Below are 24252 nucleotides of genomic sequence, written 5' to 3' on the forward strand. Positions count from 1 at the left end.
AAAAAAAAAAAAAAAAAAACGGAAAAACAAATAAACAACATAACTTATAAACTAAATTCTACTTAAGACAAGGTTACTTCCTTAAAAGATTCCTGCAATATCAGAAAATGTGGCTAGTTTAGAGTCTGGTTTTTAGTTTATATAAAGATTATACTTAATCAAAATGTTAAGGAGAATACAAGTTACCTCAGACATATCGTGGGCACTGTTCCATACCACAGCAATAAAGCAAATATCACAGCAAAATGAGTCACACAAACATTTTTTATTTCACAAGTTGTGCAGAAGTAACATTTATGTGACACTGTAGTCTATTAAATATGCAATGACATAATGTTTAGAAAAAATTATATAAAAATGCCAGGAAAGCTATGTTAACTAGTGTGATGAAAATGTGTCAAACGGTCTATGAACCAAGTGTATGGTGCCCCATGATCATACTAATGTACACAGCTATGATTTAATAAAAAAATAAATAAAATAAATATAAAGAAAAATTATATATACCATAATTTAAAAATATTCTATCGTTAAAAATTGCTAAATATAATCTGAAGCTTCAGTGAACTGTTCTATATTTGCTGAGTGAAGTCTTACCTGGATGTTAATGGCTACTTACGGACAAGGACACTGGTTGCTGAAGGCTGGATAACTCAAAATTTCTGAAAATAAGACATTGAAGTTTGCCACATTTATTGACTATTCCTATCACATTGTATTTTTCTGTGGGGTATGATACTGCCAAGTCCACAGTAAAACTTCCTTCAAAATTGTAGTCAGTCCTCTTAAATCATGCCACTGTTTTATTTATTTTTTTATTTTTTTTGCCACTGTTTTATTTATTGAGTTCCTGTAATATACTAAATTGTTTGCTGTGATTTCAACAACATTAACAGCATCTTGACCAAGAGTAGATATTCATCTCAAGAAATTCTTTCTTTCCTCATCCATGTAAGCATCTCCATATCCATTCAAATTTTATAATGAGATCACAACAATTCAATCACATCTTAGGCTCAACTTCTAATCCTAGCTGCCTTGCTATTCCACCACTTCTGCAGTTACTTCCTCCTCTGAAAGTTTTTTTTTTTTTTTTTTTTTTTTTTTTTGTTAATAAGAGAAAGGTTTATTTTCAAATACCATGCACATGGGAGGAACTACAAGAATGATTGATTACCCCATGTCTCAGTGATGGTCAGATATCTTCAAAGATGCCTTTTTGATGGGAGAGGGAGAAGGAGCATGGGGGAAGCAAGAGGTTACTGGGTGGGTGTAGATAGAGGAAACAGATTGATTTGTAAATTGAATTGACAAGTGCCCATTGGTCCACAAATGGATTAATAAATTGTGGTATATGTACACCATGGAATATTATGCAGCCTTAAAGAAAGATGGAGACTTTACCTCTTTCATGTTTACATGGATGGAGCTGGAACATATTCTTCTTAGTAAAGTATCTCAAGAATGGAAGAAAAAGTACCCAATGTACTCAGCCCTACTATGAAACTAATATAGGGCTTTCATATGAAAGCTATGACCCAGTTACAACCTAAGAATAAGGGGAAGGGAGAAAGGGAGGGAAGGGATGGGGAAGGTGGGTGGAGGGAGGGGGATTGGTGGGATTACACCTGCGGTGCATCTTACAGGGGTACATGTGAAACTTGGTAGATGTGGAATGTTGATGTTTTAGCACAATAACTGGGAGAATGCCAGGAAGGCTGTGTTGACCAGTGTGATGAAAATGTGTCAAACGGTATATGAAGCTAGTGTATGATGCTCCATGATCATATCAATGTACACAGTTATGATTTAATTAAAAGAAAGAAAGAAAGGACTCCAGGTGAGGCTCAAACTCACAACCTCGGCATAACCGATTATGCCACTAGAGCCCTGGTTACCCTATTGGTCAGCAGAGTACTTCAGTTGTTCATAGCCACGTGACCTCACTGGACAGCTCCGCCTTGTGCTCCGTATGCAAATAAAACTTAAAAAAAAAAAATAGCCAGGCATTGTGCCAGGCGCCTGTAGTCCCAGCTACTTGGGAGGCTGAGGCAAGAGAATCGCTTAAGCCCAAGAGTTGGAGGTTGCTGTGAACTGTGACGCAATGGCACTCTACCGAGGGCGACATAGTGAGACTCTGTCTCAAAAAACAAGTATAAAAAAAATTACATCTGGTGATGTGTATCATGTTTCTATTGGACAACGCTGCTCTAAAATGTCAAAGGAGTTGACCCTGTGCTTAAACTCTTTTCTCAGTAGTCTCTCACTGGTGACTCAGTTAAACCAGCAGGTGACTCTGTCCAAGTAAGTTCTATTTCCCTCCCTCTCCATCATGTATCTGTGTCATGAAACTCTGACACCAGCACTGCTCTTTACTCTGACTTACTCATTCAAATACTTCCATCACTTTTCTGTGTCTCCTTTGTGGGTGAGAATAAAGATTTCTGAAATGGTGCTGAGCGATAGACAGGCCTGGCTTCAAGTGCAAGCTCCATCATGTGCCTGCTATGCAGTATCAGTCAAATGACCTATCCTTTCACAGCCTCTGTTCACCATCTAGAAAAGAAGGGAACACCAAGAATTACCTGTCCAATAAGGTTATAATGTGAGATATTTATTCTGAATATTTAGGGCAGTGCCTGGCATGCAGTAACCATTTGATCACTGTTGTATGTTATTAATCCCATTTTTGCCTTGAATGTTTTGCAGGCTGATTCCATTTTAAGTTTAGGTGAAAAATCTACCCAGGCCATTCTACAGATGAATGATAAAATGATGGAATCACTTAAGATTTAGGATTTCAAGTACTTGTATCTTCTGCTTAAAGAATTGATGGAGCAGATATGGCAGCTAAACTCATTTTAGAGGCCCAGGGGGAGTGAGAAGTAAGTTTCTTGAATGGGAATTAATTGAGGGGTCATAGATGACCTGGAATTGTGGCCTTCAGGATCTCTGAGAAAGTTCAGATTGAGTAAAGTTAAGTGGAGACCTGAGCTGCTCATTCAACCTCCAAAGGCCCTATTTTCTGCCAGTGAAGTATAGGCATAACCTTGAAGGAACTAAGAACATTTTACCCCCAGATATGATGACTTTGACATAAAGAGTATTTTGAATTAAAGGCCATTCACAATCAGAAAGCATTGGAAGGTGGTTTCCCTCTATCTGCATAAAACCAGACTGACTTGCTTTAGGGAATCAAAGAGGGCAACTAACTTTGTTTCATCCTGGCCAGAATGCTAGTAGACCTGACCCAAGACATTTAAAACACAATACCTGTCTCCTCTGGAATCTTAAACCCCTTAAAGTCACCCAGGAGGGTTGGAATCAACTCCTTACAAACTCCTATTAATGTTGATATTTTGACCTCCTTCTATCTATGATAAATGTTCTTAAAGACATCTTGAATAATGACTTCTTTCCAGAAGATTTACTTTATGCAGATCCATTAGAAAAATCACTTTCTATGGCAGCTACAGCCATAGAAAACATGTTTCTTAAATAAGAATTGAGAGCCAGATTACTTCTTTTTTCATAATCTGCAGAGTAGACCTTACGTTAGTAGGTATGAATACAACGTTAGAGTCCTTGTATATCTCAATCAGATCTCTTAGATGACAAGATGCATTGTCAATGAGCAACAATATTTTGAAAGAAATATTTTTTCTCTTTGCAGTTATTCTCAATGATGTGCTTAAATTATTTAGTCAACCACACTATAATTTGTGGTTTGTAATAAAGACACACAATTTCTAATTTTATACAATCTCTTTATATATCAATCAATTTATACCATAATTCCTGGTCACTGTTATTTTCCAAAAAAGTTTATATTTTGGGCTAAACATTTTAATTTCTATGTTAAAAGTTACAAGAAGAAGTGAAATATTTTTATCCTATTCACCACCACATATTCAGAAATTAACAAAGTTCCTGTTAATTTCCTAATAAATACTGAATAGATAATTTTTAATTAAAAAGATACTTAAAAGGGTGTGGAGCAACATGGCAGGGAGGAACAATGTGTGGGGTCCTAGTGCACATTGGCTCTGGTGCACCTGCTGAATTTGATTGGCCATTCTTTTTTTTTTTTTTTTTTTCTGTAGAGACAGTCTCATTGTACCACCCTTGGTAGAGTGCCGTGGCGTCACACGGCTCACAGCAACCTCCAGCTCTTGGGCTTACGTGATTCTCTTGCCTCAGCCTCCCGAGCAGCTGGGACTACAGGCACCCGCCACAACGCCCGGCTATTTTTTTGTTGCAGTTTGGCCGGGGCTGGGTTTGAACCCGCCACCCTCGGTATATGGGGCCGGCGCCCTACTCACTGAGCCACAGGCGCCTTCCTGATTGGCCATTCTTACGGTGATCAGAGAAGTGCCTGTATCGCCTGCCCCCAGAGGGCCACTTTGTGGTCAGGAGACACTGTCTGATAGGCCTCTTGGGAAGTCTGGTGAGAGCTTTGGAACCCCAGTCCAACAGGGACTAAATGTTAAAGCATGAAACAGGCAAGGATTGAGAGCAAAGGGCATTTTAATGTATATTTAATATATAATGCATATTAATATGATATTTTAATTAACATATTTTAGTATGTATGTTTAATATATTAATATATACATATATTTATATATGTATATTTAGTATAAATATATATTATATACATTATGTATACTAAATGTTATATGTATATTTAATATATATTAATATTGTATACATTATATATACATATATAATATATGTATATTTAACATATATTTACAGATAATATATTAATATATTAATATATTTAAATTAATATGTATATTTAATATATAAATATACATGTATTTATATGTATATATATAATATTATATGTGTATTAATATGTTAATACATTATACATTAATATAATATTTTAATTAATTAACATATTTTAATTACTATGTATATTTTATACATATTATATTATACCTGGTTCCCCCCTCCCTTAGAGCTGCAGGTGTGGTTGCAGTACCCTACTGAAAACCCATTTATTATATATATAATAAATATTATATAAATATACATATTTAATACATATTATATATATAACTGTTATAACTATATATAATATATATAACTATATAGCAACAAATATATTTAATATGTAATATATACAACTATATATAGTTACAATATATATAAATGTTTATATATTATATATAAAATGCATATATTTTACAAGTACATTTTTTATATTTTTATATATAAACACATATATGATGTTTTACATTTTTTGCATCTTTTTTGATTTTTTCTTTGTTTTTTCTTTTATTATATTCTTGTTTTTATTTAGTTTTTTTGTTTGGTAATATTTTTATTTTCTAACTTTTACTTTTCTCAATAGTAAGGCTACTCTATTTTTGTTACAGTTTTGAGTTTCTTTTAATCTTTCTTTTATTTCTCTGCTTTTCCTCCATTGTGGTACAGATATTTCCACTTGTTTTTCGCACGTGAATGTCTCATATAAGACATCATTCTTTTTCTTTATCTTATACAATCATATTTTAACTTTTTATCCGTTTTTTTTTCTTTTTTTTTTTCTTCTCTGAACGCTGGGGAGTCATGGCATTGGTCTGGCTGGGGGTGTCATGGCAATGGTCTGGCAAAAGGCGACCACAAGCTCATTGTTTTGGGTGTCCTTCTAGCTTAAGTCTTTAGAAAGAAGTTATTGGTAGGTCCCTGCTGGAACATACCACTGATTTCGTTTTATATATGGCAGAAGTGGGGTGTTGCTTTTGCCAAGGCTGATAAGGAAGTCCTGACTTCACAGTACCCACAAGCCTGGTTCCCCACTCCCTTAGAGCTGCAGGTGTGGTTGCAGCACCCCACGGAAAACCCATTTCTCCTGGTGCTCTCTTTCTCTCTTACTGTCCTTTTTCACTCCTTTTCTTCAGTTGTTTCCTCCTACCCTCTTCTACTTTTTTCCACTTTATATTTTTCTTTTCTTTCTCTCTTTTTGCTCTTTACCATTATCTTCCTTTTCACCTTATACCAAAAGGTCACTTCAACACCTATGCTCTGAGACAGGATAATTTAAAAATAAAATTTAAAGTAATCTAAAAATAAAAAACCTCAAAATAATGAGAAGGAACAAGTAGGGGAAGGAAATGAACAAAAGAAAAATAATTCTGGCAACATGAAAAACCAAAATAGAGCAATTCCCACAAGGGATTATAAAGCACCTACAGCAGAGAATTCCACCTAAAGAGAATTAATGGAAATGACAGAAAGGAAATTTAATATATGGATAGCAAAAACAACCAAGAAAATTGATGAGAAAGTGGAAAAATGGAACCAAAAATTGGGCAAAAAATACAAAGAACAAAGAAAGGATGTGGTGGAGTGTAAGGCCTTGAAGGAGTTAATCAGGGAACTGATTGTAAAATATGATCAATAAATGTTAATGGCTCGAATTCCCCACCTAAGAGGCATAGACTATGCAATTGGATAAAAAAAGCACAAGGCAAGATAAGATAAGATAAGAAAAGATAAAATTAGATGGTGAGATAAGATGAGATAAGCTGAATAAAATAAAATCCCTATTAATATACTTAACAAAAGAGGTAAAGGATCTCTACAAAGAGAATTATGAAACCCTGAGAAAAGAAATAGCAGAAGACATTAACAAATGGAAAAACTTACCATGCTCTTTGCTACGAAGAATCAACATTGTTAAAATATTTATGCCACCTACAAGACATGATTGCAAGAGGGACTTTACCTAACAATTGCAATCAGTGTAACCTGGCTTATTGTACCCTCAACGAATCCCCAACAATAAAAATAAATAAATAAATAAATAAAATTAAATTAAAAAAAGAAAAAACATTATATAACATGTATTTTACATATAGCAATTAAGCATTTTTTAACATTTGTATTTATTAAATACAATTTTAATAATTTTCTGAAGCATTTAAAAAAAAATATTTATGCCACCTAAAGCCATCTATAGATCCAATGCAATCCTCATTAAATTACCAAGATCATATTTTTAAGAACTGGAAATAATAGTACTTCGTTTTGTATGGAACCAGAAAACACCCCCTATAGCTACGTCTATTCTTAGTAATAAAAACAAAATTGGAGGGATCATCTTACCAGACTTCAGGCTATATTACAAGTGAACAGTAATAAAAATAGCATGGTATTGGCACAAAAATTGAGACATAGACAAATGGAACAGAATAGAAAACCAGGAGATGAAACCCATCTCTACTTGCCATCTGATCTTTGATAAACCAAACAAAAGCTTATAGTGGGGAAAAGAACCCCTATTTAGTAAATGTTGCAGGGAGAACTGGATAATCACATGTAAAAGACTGAAATTGGACATGAGGTTTTCACCAACTACAAAAATTGACTCAAGGTGGAAAAAAAGGTTTAAATCTATGACATTAAATGATAAAAATCCCAGAAGAAAGTGCAGGAAAAACTCTTGAGTATGTCAGTGTGGGGAAAGATTTTATGAAGAAGACTTCAGTGCAATTGCAACAACAAATATGAACAAATTGAACTCAATTAAACTGAAAATTTTTTGTACAGGTAATGACACAACAATCAAAGCAAATATACAACTTTCAGAAAGGGAGAAGATATTTGCATATTATGAATCTGACAAAGGTTTGATAACTAGGATCTATAGAGAACTCAAGTTAATCAACCAAAAAGTGTCAATAGTACCATCTATCAGTGGTTAAGTGTCATGAACAGAAACTCTCTGAGGGAGACAATGGAATGGCTAACAAACATACAAAAAAATACTTAACATTACTAATTATCACAGAAATGCCAATCCCAATCTAAACCACCTTGAGACATCACCTACTACCAGTGAGATTAGCCTACATCACAAAGTCCCAGAGTTTCAGATGTTGGTGTGGGTATGGAGAGAGATGGACATTTTTACAATGTTTTGGAACTGCAAACTAATACAGACTCTTTGCAAAGATATTCCTCAAACAAATTAGATCTCCCTTTTGACCCTGCAATCTCATTACAAGGCACCTACCCAGAAGAAAAAAAAATCATTTTATCACAAAGACAATTGCACTAGAATATTTATTGCAGCTCAATTTACAATTGCCAAGATGTGGAAACAACCTAAATGCCCATCCACCTAGGAATAGATTAACAAGCTGTGGAATATATATACCATGGAGTACTATTATGCCTTAAGAAAGGATAGTGACTTTATATCTTTTGTATTAACGTGGATGGAGTTGACACACATTCTTCTTGGTAAAGTATCACAAGAATGGAAAGCAGGTGTCCAATGTATTCAATTTTGTTATGAAGCCAGTAGACAATATAACACATGCTCACAAAAAGAGAAAAGCATAATTCTATTCAAGTTGGGGAGAAGAGGACTGGGGGAGGGGAGAAGAAGAGAGATTGATGTGCTCCCACTTAAAGGGAATAAGACAGGGCTGAGAAAATCTCTTGAGGATGTCAGCCTGGGGAGGGGGACACATTTTGGGTGCGGGACAGAACTATAAGAGGGACTCTCTGTACATAACAAACATAACAAATTCAGAAATGGTACCCTGGTTGTTTGTACCCTTACAATAACCTAAAATTAAAAATATATATATTTAACATAAAAATCACAAATAATAAATTCTTGAATTTTATTATGCATTCATTGCAATCATTTAGGTCTTTTTTTCTTTCATTAATAGAGCATAGGCAGAATAGATTTAGCATAACTCTTAAGGGCCTTAGAATTTTTTGAATGGCAAAAGGCTATTTTTTTATTAGATCATAACTGTGTACATTACTGCATGTATGGGGTACAATGTGCTGATTTTATATACAATTTGAAATGTTTACATCAAACTGGTAAACATACCATTCACCTCACTTATTTAATTGTTGTGTTTAGACATTTATACTCTGCTATTAATATATTTGACATGTAAGTCACCAGCTGCGTTAGCCTTTAACAAGAGAGTCAACCTGTCTTTTCAAGCTTTGAATCCAGGCATTGACTGCCTTCTATCTATGGAAGTCCCATGTGGCAACCTCTTCTAATAGAAAGCTGTTTCGTCTACATTCAACTTGCAACTTCACCTTGCATGTTTATATTATAGAAATGACTTCCTTTGTAAACCTCATGAATGGACCCCTGCTAACTTTAGTCTGCTCTTGGTAGCATGCTCATGTCTCTCAGGCTTCATAGAGAAGAGACTCAGGGGCTTGCTTTGGGTTAGGTTTTCACTTAGGGGAAAGTTGTGGCTGGTTGGTTTGATCTTTTATGCAAATCACAAAATTTCTGTGTATCAGCAGTCAGTTTTGCTTTATAACCACTTGCGTTTTCACAGAAGTAGTGCTTTTAGTTTCCTTTAAGAACTTTATTATTTATTTATTCACAACTTGGATAACTGGTTTAGGAGGCCTAGTTTTTGGCCTATCTTGCCTTTCAATACGTCTTTCTCAATAAGCATAATCATTTGTAGATTTTGATTAAAAGTGAGAGATGGGTGACTTTATTTTCACTTGAACACTTAAAGGCTGTAGCAGGGCTATTAATTTCAATACTGTTGTGTTTCAGGAAATGGGAAGGCTCAAGGAGAGAGAGAGAGATGGTGATTGGCTGGTCAGTGGGCTATATATCTTGTTCACTACTGTATCATCAGAATGTAACAAACTACATTCTGTGACTTTGTAGATGCTAAATAGATAGTTCTTAAGTTAAAAAATTATTTAATATAAAATTATACATAATTATCTTTTTGAAATTTATTTGCAAATTATTTGCAAAATCATTAGAAACAGAAAGAGATCTTTAGGTTCCTCAATGTACCACAACTGCAAATACACTCTAATAGGTCTCTAAATGTTTTTTCCTCGTTTTAAATCAATATGCTAAATCATGCAAGCTTTTTATGCTAAATCATGCATGCTTTGTTTTAAAAGAAAACATGTTCATAGTTGATTGATATTGGAAGATTCTCTAGTTAAGAATCCTGTCAACTTCTTATTGAGTTTTAATTTAATGTGTAAAATGGAGAACAGTCATGCTATTTTCACCTTTCTGATAAGTAAATATACTTAATAGAAAATTTTAAAAAGGTGATTGCTATATAAAAATAAGAGATAAGAGTTGACTTATCAACCTTAAAAAAAGTGGTATAGAGAGCATCTATAACTATAAATAAAAAATTTTCACTTTCAAGGTTTTAGAATTGTAATTTTTTTTTTTTTTTTTTTTGAGACAGAGCCTCAAGCTGTTGCCCCGGGTACAGTGCTGTGGCATCACAGCTCACAGCAACCTCCATCTCCTGGGTTTAAGTGATCATCTTGCCTTAGCCTCCCGCGTAGCTGGGACTACAGGCGCCTGCCACAATGCCCCGCTATTTTTTGGTTGCAGCCATCGTTGTTTGGTGGGCCTGGGCTGGATTCGAACCCACCAGCTCAGGTGTATGTGGCTGGCACCTTAGCTGCTTGAGCCACAGGTGCTGAGCCTGGAGTTGTTAATTTAATTAAATATTCTTTTAAACAGGACCAACAATACATCTATTTTTACACAGACAGAGTTCCTAAAAATTTTATTTGCATTTAGGAGGCATATAAATTGTTAAAGCTTATAATTTTTAGATGTTCGTATAATCCTAATTTGAATAGTCATAAAATTGTTTTATTATATTTGTTAACTTAGATACATGATAAAAGTTAAAATACTAGGTAGAAAAATGCAAAGAAAAAGAAACTTTTTCTCTGCAGTTAATTTCTATTTTTGAAGTGGTGGCACTGCTGATAAACTGTTAACCAGGCTTTATACACGTGGGAAGCAAGACAAAGATTAGATCCTTATGTATTTGAAAGATCAACGTATTGCTTAGATCATTTTAAAGAGTGATACAGATTGGGACTGTATTTTTTCTTGAGCCTTAATTTTTGATGTAGTGTTCACATTCTCTTGGTAACAAGAATATGCCACTCATAGTTACAATCAGTTAATGCTTCTGTAAAAATTGAATGTTAAAAATCATAAAAAAGCCCACGCTGTGTGACCTCTTCATTGCTCTCATAAAAATTAAAGTATGTGATTGTGTCTGAGCCCCTTTGAAGATTTGGGCAATGGAACAGTGGAATATTTAATGAGACTTAGCAATCCAGCACAGTTGGTCACAGACTCTGGGGTATGTTGTAGGCATTATTGATGGGGCTTCTGTGCAAAGTATAGATATAGAATGTTAATTTGACTTTTCTCCAAAATTGAATGAAAGAGACTTAATAATTATTTCGTTACCATGTAAAGAATAGCATTAATATTGTCAAATGTAAAAATAAAGACATATAGGTGCTACATAAATTTACCTATATATCGCACAATGTTGTCATAATTTAAATTTGTGTGCATGACTTTGTGTTTTTCTTAAACCACACTTTCCTAACTTGAAGGTGTGGACTTAGTAGCAGAACATAAATTCACCAATTCATGCTTTCTTTAAAGACATTAATCCCATCCCTGAATAGAGAAAAGCGAACAGCTCGTATTGAAAGTAGAAATGCTCCCAGCTGCTTGGGAGGCTGAGGCAGGAGAATTGCGTAAGCCCAAGAGTTGGAGGTTGCTGTGAGCCGTGTGACGCCACAGCACTCTACCGAGGGCGGTACAGTGAGACTCTGTCTCTACAAAAAAAAAAAAAAAAAAGAAAGTAGAAATGCGATTGGCCTGTTTGGAAAAAGTCTACTAGGGTAACAGTGACTAGATTTAACATGTGAGCACCATCGTGATGAATGTTTACAACACTCTTTCAAGTACCAATTATACTGTTTTTTGTGCAGGGACTGGAGATCAACCAGATCACTTGTATGCACAAAGTTGCTTTGAATCTGCCTTTCCAAACAAGGGCTGCAGCAGACGCTATAGCAAGGTTGAAGCTTTATCCTACTCTGGTAAGAGAAGCTTTCTTTTTCTTTGCTATGGTGAGAGTTTGATAAGAAATCCTTTTAAACCATAATGCGTTTAGGGAAAGAAGCTATTCTGTCTTATAGTACATAAAATGTTTTTACTTTTTATTTTTTTAACAATGCTTTGTGCCTTTATGTTATAGCTAAATAAAACTGAAACACTAAGTCATACTGCACGTGTTAAATTTGTATTGGAGTTAGGGGTGTCTTAAACTACTTGTGTATTGAATGAGATGTGGGGTTATTTTATTTTTATACTATACATCTTCTGGTCAGGATGGAGGGAAAAATAATCAGTATTGAGATAGCATGGCTAAAAGTGAGTCCATGTGTTTAATTTTTCCCTTGACCAGTGGTATAATTAATGCCAAGCAGCTGACCAGCACCAAATTGGGCCTTTGGATATACTTACACACTTCAGTCTAATCTCTTTTCCCCCAAAGTAGAAGGAGCTGGAGATAAGAATCCTAGCTGAGTTTGAATATGATTTTGTCACTTTAGTTCCAGTATAAATAATATAACTGTACATGTATATACAAAGTCCAAGATTTTGTTTTTACACACATTTTCCAGCCTGTAATGTGTTCTAATATATGTATGAAAATTTCTACTTGTTATAAACTCTACCTGACAAAAGGTAGTTGTGAATACACACACCTATACACATACACTTGTATGCGTAAGTATATACAATTTCATATGTGCACAATTAATTTTGATAATAAGAAATTTACATATTAATCAATGTAATCCCCATTGAAATGGATAGTTTGTACTGTCATTTATATGACTCTTCATGTCTTGGTAAACATTAAGAAATTGCTGTGAAGGCTATGTTAACCAGTTTGATGAAAACATTTCAAATTGTATATAAAACCAGCACATTGTACCCCATGATTGCATTAATGTACACAGATATGATTTAACAAAAAAAAGGAAAAAAAAATAAAAAAGTGATTCAAGTATCAAAAGGACTTTACAACCAAACAGCTGCATTTGAAGATCAATATTTTTTTAAAGTGAAACTTATATGATGTAATTTTTGTTTTTTTAGTTTCTCAGTTATATTAATGATTTAAGTCACATATTTATGAGATTTGAATATAATCTTTACCAGGAATTTATTGCAGAGTGGCATTACCAGCTTGAAAGATACAATCAACTCATAATATCTGTCTATTGGGATGTTAATGCATGTTAATGCATGTTCATCTGATTATTTCAAAAAATATTTATTAATTGCTTACTTTGCTGAATGCTTCAAGGAGAGAAAATATGTAGCTTAGAAAAGAATTGGATCATATAATCCTGCACAGATTTAATTAGGATTTAACAAATATGTTTGAAATTAAACATGGTTTGGCTAAGAACAAGTGGGAATACAAAGAGTAAAAATTTAGTGATGACAGTGACTGCATTGAGAAATAATTTTTCAGATTTAAGACACAATTCTACCCTTTAAAATATAAGCTTACAGAACTCCTGCAATACCCTTTTTTCCTTTGTCTGCTCTCATTTAAATTATCTGTGCATTTAATCCAGCCTATTTTAAGTCTTACCCTGTGTCCAAGTACTGAAAGAAACAAAGATAGCCTTGACTCTGAGACTCTGATCTAAAGAAAAGCTGAGACCAAAAACCAAAAGTCATTAATTATATTACCATAAATCCATGTAGTGAAAAATAATATTTCCTTTAGTATTCTATGTCTCTTGACCTCTTAAAGACTGTTGCTACAGACGCATGCAAAAGGCAACATTAACAACATAAGTATCAATTCTTAGTTTCTATTTTTTTTTAATTTGAAGTGAACTTCAAGATATGATGGATTCTCAGCTCAATTCTACCAACATTGCCAGAAGACCAAACATGCAAAAGGCAACATTAACAACATAAGTATCAATTCTTAGTTTCTATTTTTTTTTAATTTGAAGTGAACTTCAAGATATGATGGATTCTCAGCTCAATTCTACCAACATTGCCAGAAGACCAAACAGCAATCCTCCTAATACTATTCCCAAACATCAGAGAGAAGGAGATACTTCCAAAACGTTTTTAGGAGGCCACCATTATCTTGATGTCAAAACCAGAAAAGAACATTATAAGAAAAGAAAATTGCAAGTCAATATCCTTGATGGATAAAGATGCAAAAATCTTCAAAAAAAAATACTAGCAAACTGAATTCAATGATACATAAATCGTTTCTTCCACCGTTATCATCTGGGTGGAGATTTATTCCTGGGATGCAAAGATGATTCAATATATTCAAATCAACAAATGTGATCTATCATTTTAATAGAAAGAATAACAAAAAACATATTATCATCTCATTAGATGCAGGAAAAAACATTGGATTAAATTCAACAAAATCTTTATCTAAATTAGATATGGAAGAGTACTTCAATACAATAAAGGTGATATGTGAAAAGCCCACAGCTAACATTATAATGAAGGGTAAAAGGCAATAGCTTTTTCTCTAGAATCTGGCACAAGGTAAGGATTACTACTCTCACCACTTCTATTCAACATAGTATTGGAAGTCCATAACAGAGCCATTGGAAAAGAGAAATAAATAAAAGGCATCTAAAATAGGAAAGAGGTATAAGTAAAATAATCGGTGTTCTCTGATGACATGAGCTTAAATGTAGAAAATCATACAGTCTTCATCAGAAAAACTGTTAGAAATAATAACAGATAAAATAAGGTTGTAGAATGCAAAACAACACAGAAAAATAATTACATTACTATACATTAAGAACAAACAATGCTAAAAAGATATCAAGAAAATAATCCCATTTTTAATAGTTACAAAGAAAAAAATAAACTTAGGAATAAATTTAGTCAAAGAAATTAAAAACCTGTACATTGAAAACTATAAACTGTTCATGAAGAAACGAAGATGTAAATAAATGGTAAGATAATCCATGTTCATAGATGGACATAATTAACATTATTAAGTATTCACTACCCATGATATATATACATACATACAGATTCAATACAATGCCTGTCAAAATCCCAATGCCAGGTTTAAGAGAAATAAAAAATCTGAAATCTTATATAAAATCACAAAAAATCCAAATAGTCAAGATGATCATGAGAAATAAAGAAGAAAGCTGAAAGTACCACATAGTTTTAAACTATACTGCAAAACTATAGTCAGTCAAAAACATGGCATTGGTGAAAAACAAGAGACGTCAACAAATGCAGTGGAATGTAGAGCTCAGAAATAAATTCATGTACTTAGAGTAAATTTGTTTTTGACAAATTATTTGCCAATAATATGCAGTGGGGAAAAGCTAGTCTCTTCAATAAGTGGTTTGGGGGAAGAAATTGGATGTTTATATGCCGATGAAAAAAATGGACCTCATATGTTAATATGTAAGGAACTCAAGCAACTCAATAGCAGGAAAAGAAGAAAACCAATTTTAAAATGAGTAAGGCACTTGAATACACAATTTTTAAAAGAAGACATGCAAATGTTCAACAGATAAATGAAAATATGCGGAATGTTGCTAATCATTAGGAAAATGCAAATTAAAACCACAATGAGGTATCTCACATTTGTCAGAATGGCTATGATCAAAGAGATGAAAGGTAACAAGTGTTGGTGAGGATGTGGAGAAGTGGGAACCCTTCTAAACTGTTTGTGGAGATGGAATTTAGCTTATCCTTTATGGAAAACTGTAGAGGTTCCTAAAACAACAAATTAAAACAACAACAAAAAATCTTCTCATTTGTGATAACATGGATGGAATTGAAGGATATTATGCCAGGTGAAATAAGCCCAGCATAGAAAGACAAGTACCATATATTTCCATTTACATGCAGAATTTAAAACAATTCAGCTCATAGAAGCAGTGATTAGAATGATAGGCTTAGGGTAGAGGGAATAGGAAGGTGATGGTTAAGGGGTACAAATTCTCAGAGAGGAAGAATCTGTTATTGTTTTTCTAGTTTTTTAAAATTAAATAATAGCTGTGTACAATTAATGCAGTCATGGGGTACAATGTGCTGGTTTTATATACAATTTGAAATATTTTCATCAAACTGGTTAACATGGCATTGTTCATGGCATTGTCTTAGTTATTGTGTTAAGACACTTATTTATTTATTTATTTGGCAGTTTTTGGTCAAGGCTGGGCTTGAACCTGCCACCTCCAGCATATGGAGCCGGCATCCTACTCCTTTGAGCCACAGGCGCTGTCCCATGTTAAGACATTTATATTCTACATTTAGTTTCACACTTTTTTTTTTGCAGTTTTTGGCTGAGGCCAGGTTCAAACCCACCTCTGGTATAGGGGCCTGCGCCCTATTCCTTGAGCCACAGGCACCGCCTTCCTTTTTTTTTTTTAGCCCTATTGCATAGCATTATGAACATAGTTAACAACAGAGTATTGCACTTTTCAAAATTGCTCCAGGAGCAATGGCCACACCATAAAAAACAAATATTTGAGTTGATGCATATGTTAACCACCTTGATTTAAATTTTTCTCAGTATGGTCATAAATCAGACCATTACTTTGTATAAAATTAGTAATTAGTAATTACCATTACTGTAAATTTATGATTTATAAATTGGGGGAAAAATTTATTTTAAAAATTAATTATAATAAATTCTGACATAAAACATCAAAGGCACAGTCTATCAGGAAAAAAATTGATAATCTGGACTTAATTAAAATTAAAAATATCAGCTCCGTGAAAGACAATAACCAGAAAATGCAAAGACAAGACAGGGAATAAGAGAAAATATTTGCAAAAGTCATACGTGATTAATGACTGCTATTCAAAATATACAAAGAACTCTCAAAACTCAATAATAATAAAGTGAGTAACTTGATTTATAAATACGACAAGGAAAGATTTTAATCACCCATCAAAGAAGATATAAAGATAACAAATAAGCATGTTGAAAAGATGCTTCATTTAGTCATTAAGTATTGTAAATTAAAAGCACAATGAGATACCACTGCACACCCATTAGAATGGTCAAAACCCAGAATACTGACAACACCCAGTGCTGGTGATGATATAGTACAAAAACTCTCATTCATTGCTAATGGTAATGCAAAATAGCATGGCCACTTTGGAACATAGTTTGGCAGTTTCGTACAGAAATAAATATACTTTTCCCATATGATCCAATAATCACATTCCCTGATGATTTCCCAAAGGAACTGAACACTATGGGAAATCAAAAACCTGCACATAGCATCTTTATTTATAATTGCCAAAACTTGAAAGCAAGTAACACATTTCTTAGTGGTGAATAGATAAGTAGACTCTGGTATATCCAGACAATGGATATACCATTGTATAGCCTGTTACTCAGTGCTAAAAATGAGCTATTCAACCATGAAAAGACATAGAAGAAGTTTTAGTACAAACCATTCAGTGAAAGAAAGGAATTTGAAGAGGCTGCATGCTGCATTGTTCCACCTATGTGACATTCTAGAAAAGGCAAAGCTCTGCAGATGGTAAAATGATAAGTGGATACCAGGGAATACAGGGGAGGAGAATGAAGGGCAGAGCACAGATGGTTTTTAGGGCAGGAAAATTGTTCTGTATGATATTCTTATGGTGGACACATGTCAATGTATACATTTGTCAAGACCCATGGAATGTACAATACCAAGAGTGAGCTCTAATGCAATGTATGGGCTTTGGGCGATTCTGATGTATAACGTGGATTCGTGGATTATAACAAATGTGGGATTCTGGAGGGAGATGCTGATCATGAGAGAGGCTTTCCATGTGTGTTACAGTGAGGGATATATGAGAATTCTCTTTACAATCTGTTCAGTTTAGATGTAAATGAAAAACTGCTTTTAAAGAATAAAAGCATATGTAATGGGAAAAGATAGTGGAGGAAAAATATAACAAATATAGAAAATATTTTTGTAATTTAAAAAAAATTAAAACTCATACAAATGTAATGTTACTCTCAATACCTTTTAGACTAAAATATTGTCTTTGTGAGATGTATGCATATATGATTTATTATTAGATGTATATATAATATTTTGAGACAGAGTCTCACACTGTACCATGGGTAGATTGCCATGGAGTCATAGCTCATAGCATCCTCAAACTCTTGGGTTCCAGCAACCCTCCTACCTCAGCCTCCTGAGTAGCGAGGCCTATAGGTGACTATCATCCCACCCAGATAATTTTTCTATTTCTGGTAGAGAAGGGGTCTCCCTCTTGCTCAGGCTGGTCTCGACCTCCTGAGTTCAGTCTATCCCACCCACCTTGGCCTCCCAGAGTGTTAGTATTGCAGGCATGAGCCACCATGTCTGATCTAAAGTCTTTATTTTTAGTGGTAAAACTTAGACCTTTCAAGTCCACAGTAGATGGGATTTTAAAAATCATATAATTTGATCCCAAACTTAATTCTCTTTCCTGATTGTTATAATCAATGGCACACAAATGAAAATGCTTAGCTGAGATTACAGTTATACCCAACATTTATCTAATGAAATTAATCAATTCTGAGAATTCAGTCTTTTTGTGCCTGTAAGTTAGCTAACTGGTTGTAAACTAAATAAACACTCCAAAGTTAAGAAAACAATTCCTTTCAAAAAAGGAACATGATAGTCTATTTCTCTTCATCATTAAATTTAATTTTTTGATAACATACAGTGGGACTTTGTCCCAATGGAATAGGAAGTGGGAGGAGACTTACACTCCCCTTCCCTACCCACGTGGCATTAGAAAACCCGAAGATCTCCATGGGGCAACGTTTCAAACGTAATGACTTAAAACTTTTCCTGGAATATATAAAACAATTTTACTTCTATACTATGAAAAGCATGTATTTTATATATATTACGTATATTTTTTTGAGACTGAGTCTCACACTTTTGCCCAGGCTAGAGTGCTGTGACATCGTAGCTCACTGTAACTTCCCACTCCTGGGCTCAAGTGATTCTCTTGCCTCAGTTTTTCTAATTTTAGTAAAGATGGGAGTCTTACTTTTGCTCAGGCTGTTCTTGAAGTCATGTGCTCAAATAATACACCCAGCTCGGCCTCCCAGAGTGCTAGGATGTACAAACATGAGCCACCATGCCTGGCCTGATAGCACGTGTTAAATGCTAATATGGTTTTTTTTTTCTTTTTACCTCAAATATCAACTCCTAGGAAGAATGTTTTAGCTCCTACATCCTGAGGTCTCTTGGCATATACTCTTAAACGATCTTTTTCAACAGAAATTACAACTAATTGACATTTTATTATTTACTCGTTTTTTAAGTTTTCTCAGACTATAAGATACTAAGTCTAACAATGTGTGGTGTCTTGAAAAATACATATTTGGCCAGGCTTGTTGCTGATGTGTGCAATCTTAGTATTCTGAGAGGCCGAGGCTGCAGAAGGATTACTTCAGGTCATGAATTGAAGACCAGCCCAGGCAAGAGTGATATCCCATCTCTACTAAAAATTAAAAAAAAAAAACAATTAGGCAGACATGGTGGTGTGCATCTGTGGTCACTGGTACTTAGGAGCTAAGGCAGGAGGATCACTAGAGCCCAGGATTGCCATGAGGGATGCTGAGGCCATGGCACTCTAGCCTGGACAAAAAAGTGAGACTCCATCTCAAAAAGAAAAAAAAAAGAAGGGCCTGTTATATAATTATTATGACATGTGAAAAACATCCATACTATTATTTAATTAGTCATAACATTTTTATAGTTAACATGCATACAAACACATACACAGATTTATGTACCTGCTGTTTATGTTAAGCAAGCCTGGGACATTGATTTGGGAAAGTAATAAATCAGATTTCTTTTTTTTTTTTTTTTTGGCTAATTGATTCACATACCTTTTTTGTGAGAAAATGCTTTATTTCAGAATAATAATGAAACACTGACTTTAAATCTATAGAGCAGGAAATTGTCAAGCTCCTACAGTGATCGTAACAGTGTATTGACCAAAGCAGGTCATGTGACCAAGCCCCAAATCAGGAGCCATAGTAGTACTTTTGGCCCACAGGAAAGGAGTGAAAGGAAAATAAATTTTATAAAACAATAAATTTACCCTACTATCTAAAGGGATGCTCAGAAATTCTGTTATTATAAAAGAAAGCTGCATACTAATGATACAAAGTGGAAGGCCCCAACATTTTTGGCACTAGGACTAGCTTCATGAAAAACAGTTTTTCCATGGAAGGAGTGGGGTGAGGAGAGCAGCATCTGAGTCTCATAAGGAGCCAACAACATACATCCTTCACATGCTCAGTTTACACTAAGGTTGGATGATGCCCTGATCTGACAGGAGGGGGGCTCATGCAGTGATTACAGTGATGGGAAGTGGCTGTAATAAAGATGAGGATTTTCTCACTCGCCTACCTGCTCACCTCCTACTCAGCACCCTCGTTTCTGGGGGTGTGAAGACCATATTGGTCTGTGGCCCAGGAGTTGAGGAATGCAGTATAAAGGATCCAGCAACCTAAAAGCCTCACCTAAAAAATAAATAAAAGACCCAATATTTATATGTTGCTAGAATAAAATTCTCTTCCTTTTATATTAAGTGAAGCATCATACATGCAGTAAAAATCCTCTAAATAGTAGCAACCATTTGGCTGGGACAGATTTGGGGGGCTGGGGAGAACTCAGCCCCAACGTTGAAGGGCTCCGTGAACAGAAATTCACTTTCCTCAGTTCTGGAGGCTGGAAGTCCCATGTAAAGCTGCCGACTGGGGAGCTCTCTCAGAGGCCTCTCTCCTTGGCTTCTGTGGCCACTTTCCATCTCTTGGTTCACAGAGTGGTCCTCAGTCGTGCCTTTCTGTGTCCTTAGCACCTCTTCTTATAAGGACACCAGTTCTATGGAATTAGGGACACGTAACTACAAGGATCTTTTGACATAATGCAGTTGTGTTCTGGGGGCATCAGACATGAAGGTATGAATTTCGGCCCATGACATGTGCTCAGGTGGGCTCCCAGGAAGTGGGTGCTTGGCAACAGTTTACATGTGGACAGTTGTATTGGCTGTGGTCAGTATAACTTCCAGACTTCCTGTGGCAGGGACAGGTTAGCAGTGGTCTTTGAATGTCGCTGCTGCTCTGCAGCCAGCCGCCCTGGTTTTAACATTGTTTTAAGTGTTTTCCAATGTAGGTTTGGTAGGAAATGCAATCACATCATTGCTTCCATTTCCAGTTTTGGGACTGACACCTGGGAGTCACATTTCAGTGTCTTCATACCTATTTGGGATTTCTTTCCCCTGAGTCACCTGCTCAGCCCTGTGGCCCTGTAATAAGCTTTTACCTGGGGTCTCATAGCATTTACCCCTATGCCAGGCCCAGAGGTGCTGAGGCTGTTTCTCAGGAATCCGTTTAATGTTACAAGGACAGACACTTGCGCTGTTCTCAGTAGAGAGGTCTCTCCTGGGACGTCTGGTCCTGTGCATGGTCTCTACATGGAGGGGGAAAATAGGCTGCCCAAGACCCTCTCCTCAAGCGAGAGCAGGCTGAGCCTCTACGAACTTAGGGGGAAATTCATGGAGGCCTCCCTGGGAGGGCTGCAGCTATGTCCCACATGCTTGTGACAGCCAGGTGACATCCCAGAGCCTGAGTTTTCTCATTTGCACAGTGAGGGCCATTTGGAGACTCACTGCCACAATGCTTCTGATATATGGTGTGTGAGCAGGGCATTGTTGTTCTGCCTAACAACTTCCCTGAAGCAGCCAGGAAGGTGTCAGTGGTTTCATGCAGCTCTTTGTGCCCATCACATTTTCAGTGAAAAGTGTAGAATCGTGGACACCCCTGACTTCTAAAGGCACGAGTCTCTGAAGGGATGGAGCTTCCTGCATTGAGCATCAGACCCCATTCTCTGGAGGGTCAGGGTCACTGACTGTGTGTGTCTCTTTGTCCATGGTAGAATAGAAATGAGTCTCCCTGGGTGGTTCCCCTGAGTAGAGCGCCAGGCAGACATTGATGCCTCTCGGCCCAACTTTGGGCCCTCTCTTTCCAGAGCTCCGCGCAGGGGGTCCGTGAGGAGCCACTGGAGAACTCCAAACATCCATCCTCTTTGGATGAAGAGCAGTTGCACCAGGCCATCAACCGCAGCCAGCGCCAGACTGGGGTGAGAATGGGCACAAAGGGGTCTCCACAGACCCAAAGAGGGATGCCCTGGACTCTGTCCTTGGCAGTTTTCCCCTTGAGTGACCCACAATTCCCTCCGTAAATATTCCGGCCTTCCTACGTCCCCAGTGGCAACTTAGTAAGAGGCACCTTCACGACTCACATACTTGTGGGGATGTCAGAGAAAATGCTTCCTCTAGTTTTCACTTTACACTAGTCCAGGGATAGTTCCCCATGTGACTGATGCTCTCACAGATTTAAACTGGTCCACGGGTCTCCCAGACCAGGCAGGCAGCTCCCTTCCCCTGCCTGGCCTTTCCAACACTTAACAACCAACACTACTCCAGGGGGGCTATACAAGATGGTAGGGGGTCACTCACAAAACGAGATAAAGCTACTGTACTTTCTTGTCTACAAGGTGCCATCTGCAGGAACAGCTCCTTTGCCCCACTGGGCAGGAGCTCTCCCCTCTGGTCTTGGCCAGTTTCCCTCAGGGAGGCCATTCCCGCTGCTCCCCAGCCTTTCAATGCCAGTGGAGCCTGACAGAACACATTCCTATTTCTCAGTCAGCCATGCTGCAGGCAATCTGTTGTGTCCCATTTGGCTGGGACAGATTTGGGGGGCTGGGAGAACTCAGCCCCAAGGTTGAAGGGCTCCGTGAACAGAAATTCACTTTCCTCAGTTCTGGAGGCTGGAAGTCCCATGTAAAGCTGCCGGCTGGGGAGCTCTCTCAGAGGCCTCTCTCCTCGGCTTCTGTGGCCACCTTCCATCTCTTGGTTCACAGAGTGGTCCTCAGTCATGCCTCTCTGTGTCCTTAGCACCTCTTCTTATAAGGACACCAGTCATATGGAATTAGGGACATGTAACTACAAGGACCTTTTGTGCTAATGCAGTCGTGTTCTGGGGGCATCAGACATGAAGGTATGAATTTCGGCCCATGACATGTGCTCAGGTGGGCTCCCAGGAAGTGGGTGCTTGGCAACAGTTTACATGTGGACAGTTGTATTGGCTGTGGTCAGTATAACTTCCAGACTTCCTGTGGCATGGACAGGTTAGCAGTGGTTTTTGAATGTCGCTGCTGCTCTGTAGGCAGCCTCCTTGGTATTAATATTGTTATAAGTGTTTTCCAATGTAGGTTTGGTAGGAAATGCAATCACATCATTGCTTCCATTACCAGTTTTGCGACTGACACTTGGGAGTCACATTTCAGTCATACCTATATTCTTCATACCTATTTGAGATTTCTCCCCGCTGAGTCACCTCCTCAGCCCTGTGGCCTTGTAACAAGCTTTCTTACACCCTGGGGTCTCACTGCATTTGCCCCTATGCCAAGCCCAGAGTTACTCAGGCTGTCTCTCAAGACTTTTTTAAAGTAACAAAAACAGACACTTGCGCAGTTCTCAGCGGAGAGTCCTCTTGTAGGACGCATGACCCTGTGCATGGTCTCTACATAGAGGGGGAAAACAGGCTGGGCCAAGACCCTCTCCCTGAGTGAGAGCAGGCTGAGCTGTTGCAAGCTTAGGGGAAAATTCATGCAGACCTCCCTGGGAGGGCCGCAGCTCTGACCCACGTGCCGGTGACAGCCAGGTGACATCCCAGAGCCTGAGTTTTCTCATCTGCACGGTGAGGGTCATTAGGGGACTCACTGGCACTGTGCTCTTCATACAGGGTGTCTGAGCAGGGGCATTGTTGTTCTGCCTAACAACCCCCCTGAAGCAGCCTGGAGGGTGTCAGGGGTTTCCTGCAGCTCCTCGTGCCCATCACATTTTATGTGAAAAGTGTAGAATCGTGGACAGGAGTCTCAGAAGGGCTGGAGCTTCCTGCATTGAGCATTGGACCCCATTCTCTGGAGGGTCAGGGTCACTGACTGTGTGTCTCTCTTTGTTCCCGCTAGTATGGACATTAGTCCACCCTCTACTTCAGTGGTCAGAGGATGAGCTTTATGAGGTTTTGGTGGAAAATGCTTAAGACATGGCAGGTGTGTCCCTCGCTCTTGGCTCTGTGGAGAGGCTTCAGGGGCTGCTGTGGCTGTTCACATTTACCGTCTGTCTCTTCACAGAAGGCGCCCTCTGCCTCACACCCCAGTAGCCCACACCTCTCTCTTTGTGGGAAAAGCACAGAGAGAGCAAGCCTGGTCCCACTCGCAGAGGTTTGAGTTTCCTTACACCTTGTCCCTGTCCTTGAGAGAACAGGGTTTCCTGGGGAGGGGAAAGAGTCCCGAGAACCGCTTAGAGATCTG

The 24252-nt window shown here is 37.0% G+C and overlaps 1 protein-coding gene across 1 annotated transcript in view; it reads left to right on the forward strand.

Annotated features, from left to right (window-relative positions):
- Positions 1–24252, forward strand: part of LOC128563704 (serine/threonine-protein kinase Sgk3-like) — a 227196-nt gene that overhangs the window by 56020 nt on the left and 146924 nt on the right. The window contains exons 3-6 of the mRNA XM_053559135.1: positions 9572–9616; positions 11809–11919; positions 21904–22014; positions 23908–23938. The gene's annotated coding sequence lies outside the window, so the exon portion shown is untranslated. The remainder of the gene's footprint in view (positions 1–9571; positions 9617–11808; positions 11920–21903; positions 22015–23907; positions 23939–24252) is intronic.

This window comes from Nycticebus coucang, chromosome 13 (assembly GCF_027406575.1).
Source record: "Nycticebus coucang isolate mNycCou1 chromosome 13, mNycCou1.pri, whole genome shotgun sequence".
NCBI lineage: Eukaryota > Metazoa > Chordata > Mammalia > Primates > Lorisidae > Nycticebus > Nycticebus coucang.